This window comes from Osmerus mordax, chromosome 3 (assembly GCF_038355195.1).
Source record: "Osmerus mordax isolate fOsmMor3 chromosome 3, fOsmMor3.pri, whole genome shotgun sequence".
NCBI lineage: Eukaryota > Metazoa > Chordata > Actinopteri > Osmeriformes > Osmeridae > Osmerus > Osmerus mordax.
Genome location: NC_090052.1, coordinates 8,884,246 through 8,897,523, shown reverse-complemented (window position 1 = coordinate 8,897,523; position 13,278 = coordinate 8,884,246). Strand labels below are relative to the sequence as shown.

At 42.6% G+C, this 13,278-nt stretch overlaps 1 protein-coding gene across 4 annotated transcripts in view; it reads left to right on the top strand.

Annotated features, from left to right (window-relative positions):
• septin12 (septin 12) overlaps window positions 1–13,278 on the top strand; it is a 225,460-nt gene that overhangs the window by 85,970 nt on the left and 126,212 nt on the right. The window contains exon 1 of one of the 4 annotated variants that reach the window (XM_067232404.1): window positions 11,684–11,749. The exons of the other annotated variants lie outside the window; for them this stretch is intronic. The gene's annotated coding sequence lies outside the window, so the exon portion shown is untranslated. Of the gene's footprint in view, window positions 1–11,683; window positions 11,750–13,278 lie in introns of those variants that run through there. 4 annotated transcript variants of the gene reach the window in all.

Sequence of the window (13,278 nt, the reverse complement as noted above, 5' to 3'; positions counted from 1 at the left end):
CTGCTTCCCCACCTCTCGTGTTAAAAAGTTTCCAGCATGGTGTGTATGGCTACCTGGTGTTTCCTCATTCTCCTCTGCCTTCCTGTACCAACACCAGGAGGGATTGCACCTGGTGTGCAAGGGGTTGTCATCAGTGGACATACAGTGGAGGAGACTTGCCCATATTGCTGCCTTCATCCCATCTATTGAACCCTGGTTGTTCAGTATTGCCCCCCTGTAATAATTCTGTAATGTTTTACATTTACTTGCAGTCAGCTTTCCCACACCCTTTCCTCCTAACTTCGCCTGTGCACTCAGTTTTCTCAATGCTGTTCCCATTCGCTTGTGAGCATGATTGATGCACTGCAATTTGACAATTTCATGCCCAGGGTATGGGTTCAGTGCAACTACCTGCCTAAATGCTGCACTATCCCCATGTGACAGCATCTCAGTGTACCGCACCTGGTGGCGAGTCACAGACCTGGCCCACATCCTCTTTGCTGACTCCTGCTCCATTGCCTTACTAGATCCAGCAAAGTTTTTAGCACAGTCATTGTGTGTCTCTCTCCAGCTGTCAAACTCCTGCTCTGTTATTTTATTCTCTCGCTTGGCATTGTCCTTCAGAGCAAAAGCATGACAATAAGAGGATAGGACCTCATAGTCTATCACCAGTCCTGAAAGGAGGTCAATGCACACACCAATCCCATAGTGAGAGGTGAAGCCTCTTTTCTGCCAGGTGCTGTTAAAAGACATGCTGATGTTGATTACTGCGTCTGCATCCTCCCTCAGCAACTCTGCCACTTCTGGGTCAACATCTGCGTAAGCCTGCCTGATCTGCTCCCTGGTCTTGTGAAGTGACTCCAGCCCTCTCTCAATTTCTGCCACAAAAATGAAATGTATAGTGTATCACAAACTGTTCACCTGGTTAAGTTTTGTTGATACAGTATACATGTATTTTTACTTTGTGGGAGAAGTATGTGGGAGTCTTTGTGGGAGTCAGGTGGCTGAGCGGTGAGGGAATCAGGCTAGTAATCCGAAGGTTGCCAGTTCGATTCCCGGTCATGTCAACTGACGTTGTGTCCTTGGGCAAGGCACTTCACCCTGCTTGCCTCGGGGGAATGTCCCTGTACTTACTGTAAGTCGCTCTGGATAAGAGCGTCTGATAAATAACTAAATGTAAATGTAAGTATGACACACAATAAGAATAACCTCTCTCCCTCGCATCCTTTGTAAGCTGCCTCCATGTCCTATCCAAATCACATACTAATTGTGTGTTATGTTTCTGCCACAAAAGGAAAAATAAATGTGTACTGGTAGGCTACATTATTTAAATATGTTTCATCTTTCTTCACTTTGACATCGTAAGGAAAAGTCTGTCCTATAAAAGTAAAACTGACCACATAATGCTTTTATGAATGAAATATTACTTTATTATTTTGTAACCAGATAGATTGAGGCTACAGTGGAGCCATCAGTAATATAGGGGAGGGGGGAGAAGAAACACAACAATGCCACACTTCATAAGTTTTCAATAGTGCCACCAATTTTACAGCTTGAGTGAGAGAGATGCATTTATTGCTCCCCCATAACTTAAGGTTTTCTAAACCCTGTTTCCATACCTGTCACTCTCTTGTCATGTCTCTGATAGGTTTTCAGATGAAGTGCAGGTATCCCTAACACTTTACCTATTTTCTTTAGAGCAGCATACCCCATCCCTAACTCATGCGCTAAGAGCACCATTCGCACATTCACATCAAACGCGACGTCGTTCCTGGTTCCGTCTTGAAGACGCGTAGATGAGTAGACACTTTTGCAGTACCTCTCTCTTTCACACAGACTACACTCAAGTAGTAAACTGCTGCAGAACCCATGATTCTGCGGATCTATATTAATTTTAAGGCCTGTCCCTGCGCAATTAGGACAGATTAACTCACTGACAAGTTCATTCAAACGCGCTACATGAATGATCAGCCACTGCTGTGTGGCGCGTTCTTCACCCTCGCTATCTCCTAATTTACTGAATGACAATTTACGTTTGGATGCACTTTGTGAAGGAATTTCATTATCTGTTTCGATTGTTGGTCTAATTTGTCTTCTTGCTAGTAATAATTGTTGTCGTCTTTTCTGAGAGGGTTTTGTCTTCGTTGATATTGGCATTTTTAGATTTAAAGGTCCCGCTAAAAGGCAACCTAAACAGGAAGTGTCAGAACACGTCACGTGATGCATTTGAACGAATCACGTTGTCAGAAATGGATACTAGCCAATGGGATTTCGTTTCGAGGTCTAAACCCGCCTTTGTACTTTCACGATTGGTGGTTGGTACAAAGGAAATGACCATGTTTGGATCCGATAATACCGTGCAGGAGAAAGAGAGCTTTCCAACGATACCATTGATGACATGGTGCAGACAACGGTCGCAGTACTGTACGTTACGTTAGAATGCTAACTTTTGTTGAACTTGTGAGAAATCTGCCGACGCAAAGAGACAAAGTGTACTAAAATAAACACCTAAATGTGTATTTTGGATGTTTGCTTTCAATTAGTTTGAAAATAGACATGTTTTAGAAGCAAAATAGCCAAAAATCTCAAAATTGACCAGTCGATGATAAAACGATATTTTTGCCTGCCGTGTCTGGCCTTAACAAAGAAAATGTAGAGAATGTACAACAAAATAAAATAAACAACTGGCAGAGCTATACAATGTAATATAAAATTAAAAGAGCATCAATACAAGAGAAGCAGTGTACTCACTTTTTATTGACGATTTGGAGGCCATATAGTACACAATGTCCATGCTCAAGTGCAAGTAACAGTGGAAAGCTGCATGGCCCTCTGAACAACACTGGATTATTACCATACAGATACCTTTTGATACCATTTTACCCTTGCTTGGTGGCTGCAGTGGTTAAAATAGGGTAACCTAGTAATAAGCTCAAGCCCAGAGCCCCCCACTCCACTAACGACTCCCGCCTGGCCAATAACCTGAATGAGTTCTACTGTAGATTTGAAAGACAATTGGACAGTCCTGAACTACCCCTTCCCACCCACGAGGCCACCTCCCTCACCCCCTCTACAGGGACAACTCTCTCCATTCAGGAGGGTGAAGTTAACAGACTTTTCAAGAGGCAGAACCCCCGCAAAGCAGCTGGGCCGGACTGTGTCTGTCCTGCCACCCTCAAGCACTGCGCTGACCAGCTGTCTCCAGTGTTCACCTACATCTTTAACACCTCCCTGGAGACATGCCATGTGCCAGCCTGTCTCAAGTCCTCCACCATCATCCCTGTGCCCAAAAAGCCAAGGCCAACAGGACATAATGACTACAGACCCGTTGCCCTGACCTCTGTGGTAATGAAGTCTTGTGAGCGCCTTGTGATGGCACACCTCAAAGCCATCACAGACCCTTTCCTGGACCTACTGCAGTTTGCCTACAGAGCCAACAGATCTGTGGATGACGTCGTTAACATGGCCCTCCACTTCACCCTACAGCACCTGGACTCCCCAGCATCCTATGCCAGGATCCTGTTTGTGGACTTCAGCTCTGCCTTCAACACCATCATCCCTGCCCTGCTTCAGGACAAGCTGTCCCAGCTGAACGTGCCTGACTCCACCTGCAGATGGATCACAGACTTCCTGTCTGACAGGAAGCAGTGCGTTAAGCTGGGAACACAAGTCTCTGACTCCCGGTCCATCAGCACCGGATCTCCTCAGGGCTGCATCCTTTCCCCTCTGCTCCTCTCCCTGTACACCAACAGCTGCACCTCCAGTCATCCGTCTGTCAAACTTCTGAAGTTTGCGGACGACACCACCCTCATTGGGCTCATCTCTGACGGGGATGAGTCTGACTATAGGTGGGACCTGGTGAATGCTCTTAAGACAGTGGAGATGGTTGTGGACTTCAGGAAGAATACAGCCCCACTCACCCCCATCACCCTGTGCGACTCCCCAGTCAACACTGTTGAGTCCTTCCGCTTCCTGGGCACCATCCTCTCCCAGGACCTCAAGTGGGAACTGAACATCAGCTCCCTCACCAAAAAAGCACAACAGAGGATGTACTTCCTACGGCAGCTGAAGAAATTCAACCTGCCAAAGACAATGATGGTGCACTTCTACACAGCCATCATTGAGTCCATCCTCACCTCTTCCATCACCATCTGGTACGCTGCTGCCACTGCCAAGGACAAGAGCAGACTGCAGCGTATCATCTGCACTGCTGAGAAGGTGATTGGCTGCAATCTGCCTACCCTCGAGGACCTGCACACCTCGAGGACCCTGAGGCGTGCGAGGAAGATCGTGGCCGACCCCTCCCACCCTGGTCACTCCCTGTTCCAGCTACTCCCCTCTGGCAGAAGGCTGCGGTCCATCAGGACCAAAACCTCACGCCATAAGAACAGTTTCTTTCCATCTGCTACTGGCCTCTTCAACAAGGCCAAGGACTCCCATTGACATTCATTCACTTATTTAACTATTACAAGTCCATCTAATGGCAATTACAGTATGCACAAGCCACCTTACCTCAGTATCCGTTTGCACTATGTTGACCACTCACGTTGCTCATTCTTATTGTTATTTTTATATATATTTTATTTTATATTTAAATTGTTGTATTCTTAGATTGTTTAGTTCTTAGAAATAGTTAACCTTTGTACTTTTACTTAATTTAAGATTCGTATATGTTTAGTGTTTTGCACCTCCCTACCACAGTAAATTCCGTGTTTGTATAACATACATGGCGAATAAACCAAATTCTGATTCTGATACTGTGTCCTCAGTTGTGTGAGCGTGGTATATGTCCATAATCTTCCCCTTCAGTAGGCTACTTCATTCAGTATTATTCATGTTATTGGATTTTGCAGTTACGACGTAAGGCGCACATAACACACACACAGCCTCCCTTCCTGAGAGTACCTGTTAATTCGCCTACTCTAATTTGCCATCTTTTCCTCACTCGCTCCCATGGCCCTGTCATGGTCACTCTCCTCCTCCTCGGCTTCTTCCCTGACCCTGTCAGTATGTTTCTGCCTCTCTGAGCCAGCCACCTCCCTCCTTCCTCTACAGGTATGCTGATGTTGAAGCAGCTAAAGCCCCCCCCAAACATGTTCGAATTTTTTGCACATTTTGTGGCATTCGCCTGTAGATTTTTTATATTTTTCTCCCTTAACTTTTCAGCGCCTCCATTGCGCTTTTGTGGTCGTTTCTCCATTTTAGCGATGCTAAACTTTACCGACGCTAAACCAGCATACGCATTAGCCAACAGGCCCTGAGACACGAGTATGAAAAAAAGGCCTATAAATTATATTGCCGATTCGGCCCAAAAGTGCGTCGGCCCACCGGGCAAATGCCCGGTATGCCAGATGGCCAGTCCAGCCCTGCACAGGATTTCTTCTTTTTTTGTTGTTGTTGTGGATGAATCTTTCAGGCTGTTTGAAAGGAACAATATCCCATCCCCCCTTCTAATAGGTGCGTTCGACATCGACTTTGGCTGCATGAAACGACCAGCGACAGTTGCCGTCTGCAGTCGGGGAGGAGTTAAAAAAATGCCTCCTTAAAGTCGGACATTCCTACTTCTCGTGGTTTGCTGCGTTGACGTCAGTCAGGGCCGATCAAGCGCTGTTTGCTTACTTTATCGCTGAAGAACTGCATGTTTGCGAATTTAATTGGGTGTGCTCAAGCCTAAGGCTCGCCCACTGGCAGTGTGTAAACAATTTTGTATTTCACTCAATTCTACTCCAAAAACGTCAGGGAGGACTGCTTTTTGTAGACAAGGGCCTGCTAAAGATAGTCAGTATATCTGATTTTTCAAGGCGAGCCTGTTTCATTCGTCATATGCCCTGAGAAAGCGACCTACGTTAGCCAGGCTAGTTTAGCCAATTTCGGTAAGTCAGGCTATTTAAAGGTCTCTGACAGTCAGAATCACTGTTTACAAGCAAAGGTCGAGCTGGGGGGTATTCGTCGTAGCTCGCTAAGCGGTTTAGCGAGCTAATTTTCAGGCTAAGATAAAAAACGCCCCTCTTTTTGGTTCGTGGAAGCAACTTTCGATAAATCACCATAGTAACATATCAATTAGCACTAACCTGCTCCAGAGCAGGCTAACGTAAGTGTAGCTGGATAAGCTTGCCACACCCCCGGAAAATAACATGGCAGCTCCCTTTTTGAGAGACCCAGTTGACCAAGGAGCTATATTTTAGTTCGATTAGCTTTCCATACCAATAGAGTTCTTCGCGATTGCCAAGATCCTTTATTTCACACGGATGAGTTCTTGTTTGAGCGATATCAATTCAGCCGACAAGGACTCATTTATTTGCAAGACCTTCTCGGGCCGTACATTGCAAATATATCACACGCCGCAGCAAGCGTTATGAGCTTATGCTGCTGTATGTGAATATGTAACGCTATGTTTTAGGAAATGTCTTGTCTTATCTGTTGTGCCTGTGCTTTTTATATGTTTCACTGTGGGAGAGTGGGAAACGTCATATCGATTCCTTTTTATGTCTTGGCATGTGAAGAAATTGACAATAAACTTTAACTGTGCTTCAGACTCTGCATAGCCTTGAGGTTTTTTGCGTCAGGTATAGGCAAAATTTTTATACAGTATAGGCGATGCAGAAAACATTGGCAAAGCCGCAGCATGCGTTGCTGTAAGAAAAGTGTACTTGGCGCTTAACCAGCTGATGAATCAACTCATGATATTCCCTGGCCATGTCCCAGTCAATGAAATCAATGAGGGATTTACACATAGGCCTACATGCATATACACATATATAGTACATGATATAAGCTCAGTAGCCTACATATATCCTCATAAGTGTCTATGAATTCGTATCAATTATATACTCTTTGGCCTTGTTTTTATCTAGCGTACTTATTCTGAAAATTTCCATTAAGCCTACTGCCAGCAGGCACATTTAAAGAAATGTGATCTGATTGGGGTAATGAGGCACTTAAGATGAGCCTATACATTTCCCCAAAACTTTCTCATTTATAGCTTATCGGAAATTTTGCCAAGCTGCTTGTCTTGCTCTGGCAGCGGCGGTGTTTGACTTAGGCATGATAATATGTTTATTGTCTTCGCAGAGACAGACTCATTATAATAGTTTGCTCGGATGGCGAGAATAGCCTATCACCGCTCTCTCTTTCGTCTTTTCCGCCATCATACCGTTAGAAAATCACGGTTTTGGTGATCGACCTTTCCTGCCTTTTGAAGTAGGACGTGCACGTGCAATTTCCCTGATAAATTTAGCCTGATTGAAATTAACCACATGATTTGGATGCGGATCAGCCGTTGACGAACCGATATTTGCTGTTCTCACTCATCTCGCTAATGTTAGCGGGCTAAAGGGACAATTGATTAACTTAGCTTCAACCCTTACGACGAACGGGGCCCTGCTATGATAGCTCAGTTCACAACGACAAAACACACAGATCACTTTGGTCTTGTCAATGGAATCATTTGGCAACTTTTTTTAAGTAAACTTTCCATTCAGAATCTTATTGGCATCTATTTTGGCGTCTCGCTCTCGCCATCCACTCAAAACGTTACTTTAGCCTGCTACTCTTTAGTCGGCTCGCAAGCCCAAACAAGTGTGTGCTGCGTGCCTGTTGTTTTGTTTCCGGTCTAGCTAGATCAGGTGTGGTGCTGTAGTTTTTCTAATGTCAGTAGTTGTTGCAACAGCATGTGAAAAAAACGTCAAAAAGAACGTTAATCTGGCGATAATAAAATTGACGCAGTTAAAATGGGTTCGCGTTAACACCGTTAATAACGCGTTTAACTGACAGCACTAATAATAAGCAATAGTTAAATAAATATATAAAAACAAATATCTTAATAATTAATACATAAAACTAAACAGTTAAGAAGAAACTGATAATCAATAATTGGACAAAAAGGAGTATATTTTTTTACTATATTTCCATGTTCTAAATAATAAAAGGGATTGTGATTCCCAAAGGGAAATTCTTGGTGTGGTGATTCTGGGTATTGTTTGTCTATGCTAGACTCCATAGCCGAACTTAGACTTCTGTTCAATCTGGTCCTGATAAATACACCACACATGCTTGGAAGCTTGTGTAACTTATCAATAAGGGTTACATATACTTTTTATACTTAAGTATACTTACAAATTATACCTAAAGTATACTTCTTTTTCATAAGGGAATTGTAGCTATAGCTTAAACTCTACCATACTTTGTCTACAATTGGTGTTATTAATCGTTTAGGCAAAATGGAAAAGAAATCTGTGGTATTGGAAGAATTTTTATCAAAGTACCGGGTGACTCAAAACATGTTGAGTGCACTCTCCGCCAACAACGGTTTATATTCCATAGTTCGACGTCGAATGTAGCCTACTACTTGAAAACCGTAAATTGGCCATCGGATCATTATTTGTACAGTGTGTAGCATTAAGGCTTAGGATTTTTATGTTTCGGGAATGAAGTTGTCTGCTTATGCTGTGCTACTGTGGGTCTATCTGCATTTAATTCTGAACAACAGCCTAGTTTTCGATTTGAGAGACCGCACGCTAAATTGTTAGACTGTTACTAGTCAAATGGCTAAATTAGTTCTGTATATAAGTGTGTATAATCAAATACATGAAGCAAGATTTCAAGTTTATTTACTAAACTGAAGTTTACAATTTGAATAATCTAGGTTAAAGATATCACATCCAAATCGTAATGACATTATCTTCTCCAACAACAAAATCTTTCTCTGTTGCACCGTTCCCCACTCATCTTCTACGTAAATTCGCATGCTGCACTTTCAGGCAGTGATCAGCGCGCTCTGGTGATTTGTATGTTAAACAAACAATATTTTAAATATGTAGTACAATGGTTATTATTTATTATCTCTTACAATCAGGCATTTTTTATTATATCGGCATTCGGTAACAACAGGACTGGGGACATAAGGCTTATTATTAGTAGTGAAGGATTCATTTATCTATGTGTCTATTCCAATATGTAATGATAGTATTCAATGACACAAATCTGTGTTCTAGAAAGAGTGGTCTGGAGTCGCAGAGGTCCGATAATATCAGCTTTAATGCAGCAGTTAGAAATCAACAAGTACAGAGCTCTGGAGTTGTCTACGTTTCCCTACCCGCAACAGAGTTTGGGTTGGTTCACGAAGTCCAACTGGCTATCTGTCCCTCCCCAGCATATATTTATACAGTGCAATTGAAACACAAGTATCAAAAAAAGGGTTCAGCTTGTTCTCTCGTGCGTCAGGGAGTTGTTCTTGCCTACGCGCGTCCCACCTGCTCGGGTGCCGTCTCCACCCGGTTTCAAGGTTGTTTCTGAAAATGAAGAGATAGAGACACAAAGAACAGCCTGCTTCCCACACCCAGTGTGAGACCCAATGTTTAAGCCTGAGCACACTTCTAAGTTTCATAACTTTAATAAGCACAATGCATAACTTTAATACATGCCTCCTTCATAAATCCTGTTGTTATATTCACTCGTGCACAGTGCCCGTGATGCATTCAGTGATTAAAATGCCACACATATTAATAACTGGGATCATAGTTAGTGCCGTGCCTGATATGCAGCTGGTGATTACAGTTCTAGAATATGTGTTGTAATGTATTATACATTCTTTAGTAGCCTAATAGCAAATTTGATAGCAGCTGAATCTAATGTCCAGCAACTACATTGAGTCAGATCGGGAAAATGTTTGTACATTTATGTTTGTCTAGTTGTCAATCTCCCTTCATACGTATATGTATTTCTTTCAGATTATCTCTTAAAACAGTGAGGTAAAACATCACACAAAATAAATGGTTTGATGAAAAACAGTGACATTTATAGAAGAAAAAAAACGTAGCAAATTTCGATTATTCGATTTTCACAAGTGTTTAGTCGAGTCTTGGTGGACCAAAGAAAATCTTAGTTGGGGACAACCCTACAATTAATACATTACAACCAAGCAAACCCGGGGTGGGTAATCGGGAGAATCGGGAGAGTTCCCGGTGGGCCGCTTCACTTTTGGGCCGGTGGGCCGCTTCACTTTTGGGCCGGTCGAGGATTTTTTTGTTGTTGACATTTGCCACGTTAGTCTATCTTCTCTTAAAATAGGCTACACGCGTTTTGCATTCTGACATCGCAGCCTCTGCATGGGTTGTACCATGTGAGGGAGTTCTCCCCTCTCAAATAGAGTTGGTTGGGTCCATAGCCCGTCTTTTCCTAAAAGTTTTCTCAGATAGCCTACCGATAGCTGGGCCGGGCGACCCTACCGTAATAATATGCGTCAGAGAGGATGGATGGGAGCAGGGCCGGAGTGATGGCATCACTAGACAAGGTTTTACCAATTGAAAAACAGCTATGTTTGTTTTACATAAAACATAAAGCTCAAAAACTATTGCGCGCCATGCGCGCTCGCATTAAGTGTGGAATTCCCTTTCTAGCATCAGATCAAACCCAGAATACGTTGTTGGTTTGGGCTGAGCCCCGAATGTTTACACCGTCTGGCTCCGTGCCTGATTAACACTCGGATCGTTAATCAGTCTCAAAATTGGTATCAATATAAAACATACGATCCCTTTCTGTAATCATGATCCCCCCCCAGAAAAGTTCACCCCCAGTCAAAGCAGGCTGCATCCGGCCCTGTTTGGTATACAAAAAAAAGTGGGCCGGTCTTGGGCCTGAAACTCCCGGGCTGAAAAGTGGTCCCACTCCGGCCCTGCAACCAAGCTTGTGCCTCAATAACTCCAGACGTGATTTGAAGTGGATTAAATGCATATAAGTCTTAATGGGGATCACAGTTGTTATCCTCACTGATACCAAAAACGTGAGAGGATCTCAGCCATTTCTGTGTTCACCTTTTTCACTGAATTTCATCAGTAACTTTAGACTATGGATTGAAATAGGATAGTATATGGACAAAAGATTGAATGTAGGATATGATATCCCTCAGAGGTTATTTGTGTATGTGTGTGTGCCTGTGTGTGTTTAGAAGAAGTATAAGAGCAACTGTCTGCGTGTGTGCATCTCTCGTGTGTGTGTGTGTGTGTGTGTGTGAAAGTATGTTACAGACTTATGTTACAGAAAGTATGTTATAGATTAAAACAATCCCAGAATTACATGATGTTCTAAAGTGACTATTATTAATTTAATTTCTGTTTAATAAACCTTAAAGTTGTTATGCTAAAAGAACCAATAGGTTTGAGTAAAACCTGTGGATTTGCCTATATTTGACGTACTAACAGTCCTTCACAAGAATTTGTGTTGTATTCCAAACAATTGAAAGTGGAACTGCCCCATTTTAAACTTATGTACCTCTATGCCAGAAACTTTGTTGAGGTGCCATGCTAATGATTGTCTTTGCGAAACAGGGAGTTGTCCAGGACACTGCTTGTTGGGCGGAAAACATGCAAACACACGCGCAAAGACACATACACACACACAGGCATAGGTTTGGCAACCAGAACTTTGTCAAGCTCTCCTGCCCTCCTCAGAGGATCTGTGTCAGAAAGGGAGAGACAGCAAAAGGACAGAAAGAAAATGAGTGGGAGAAGAGAGACAGAACAAGGTCTAGTGTGTGTGTGAAAGTGAGGGTAGGGGAGCAGCAAGAGGGAGGTAGAGAGTGAAAGATTGGATTGTACTGTAGCTCGTTAAAAACCAGTTCATGCCCCATGGGCCAGGAAATGCATCATCCTCTGACACACAGCCCGTCACGTCCACACACACACGCCTGTCTGCTTACTGACATCCTGAATACTTCTATATCAGTTGAACGCCAGTGAATGCAGTCCTCTGACTCCTCCAGTCTCAACTAGAGGTAAAAAAACCGAATAGGGCTGTCAACACTAACTCATTTGGTAGATAACCTAACAAACTTTTTTGCCGTTATTATTGTTGTATCCCAACATTGGCAGTATTGTTTATATCACTATTTGATTTTGTGTTCTGGTATATATACTCTAGATCAACCTTTGCTGGACACAAATGTATTTATCAAATAACACATTACTGTGTAGAGTGATCTGAAGGTTGTGTGTATGTGTGTGTGTACATGCACATGTGGTAGCCCAGTGGAAGTCAGTGGAAAAATTGTGAATGTAGGTGAGTGTAAGGAGCAAAAGGCTCTCTTTATCCCTCCAACAATGACATGCATCTCCATAGAGACTCAGTGGGCGGCTGCTGGAGACTTTAACCCTCTCCATCACTCTCTGTTTCTCCCACTCTTTCTCACTCTTCCTTACTCCCACCTCCCTCTCTCTCTAACTGTCACTTCCACCCTTCCTCTCTCTTTCTGTTCCTCTTTCTTTCCCTCTCTCTTACTCCCACCTTCTCTTTCTTTCTGTTTTTCTATTTCTCCCTCACTCTTGCCCTCTCTTATTTAATTTTGTACCCCTCTTAGCCTGATTGTTATGATACCATCTCACTGAATCAATGAGAAAATGCACATTCTAGTAAAAGACAACTAGAGAACATCCCTGCGCACTTAATCAAACTTCCCATTTAACTTAACATATACAGTTCTATGGACATATGTGAAGCCCTCTGTGACATGCTTGCGTGTAAAAAGGGCTATACAAATACATTTTGATTTGAACATATTCAATATGACCTTAAAGATATGTTACGGAAGATTTTTCTCCTTATATCTATCAGGAAAAAAAAACATCTAATCAAAACAAGACATGGGTTTGTAAAGTTGAGTTAGAATATATGTAAATTAGTTTGACATTTTAACTTCATGATTTATTTTTGGACGTTGGAGGCAGAATGATTCAAATGGTACAGGAAGATGTGTGCCATGGGGGAGTCCATTTACATTTTGTTTTTTTAATAACAAATTCAACAGAAAAATCTCAGGAAGGGCTCAGTTGGTCTATACCATAATACCCAAGTACTCGGTGGATGACATATACACACACATCGGGATGATCTTAACAGGAGACATTTATTCGGCTCAGTTTAAAGCTTAAACGAGACAGAGAGAAAAAGAGTTCTAACTCTTTGTTTTGTACATCAAGACTGCCACTTCATTATGTGAGCTGAAATAATGGTACAAGCTTTTGTTTTCTTCCCTTTTCTTCCTGTAGGAATATAGAGAGGGAGAAAAGGAGAGTAAGGGGGGAGAGAAAATAGTGTAAATGAGAGAGGGAGAAGGAGAACATGAGAGAGATTCAGGGAGATGATATGAGAGATGCAGTGATTGAGAAAAAGAGTTAGATGAGAAAGAGAGATGGGGGAAGAAAAGGAGGTGAGGTATTTAGTTGCTTCCCTCTTCAAAGAGCCACTGCGTTTTTTCCTACTAATTGATTATATACAGTTAGGTCCATAAGTATTTGGACATTGACA